We start from the raw sequence: 252 nt of genomic DNA on the forward strand, positions 1-252 counted from the left end.
ATATTAATAAAAATTAAATTTTAGGGCTCTATTTGCTTTTTTGGTTTTCATGTAACCTCAATAATGTCAGCATGAGAGGCTCACTGGATTAGTAAGGAGAGAATTACTAGGTTTATTATTGTATACCATTGTCATGTTTGTAAAAGATTTCATGGGACTGGAAAAACTTCTATAATGAAGAAAATAAAAACTGACATCCAGTTTGGAATGGTTGTGATTTTGTTTCTCTGGTGTTCGGTAAATATTCTGACC

This window comes from Dendrobates tinctorius, unplaced genomic scaffold (assembly GCF_039654945.1).
Source record: "Dendrobates tinctorius isolate UK_male_01 unplaced genomic scaffold, ASM3965494v1 ptg000374l, whole genome shotgun sequence".
Classification (NCBI taxonomy): domain Eukaryota; kingdom Metazoa; phylum Chordata; class Amphibia; order Anura; family Dendrobatidae; genus Dendrobates; species Dendrobates tinctorius.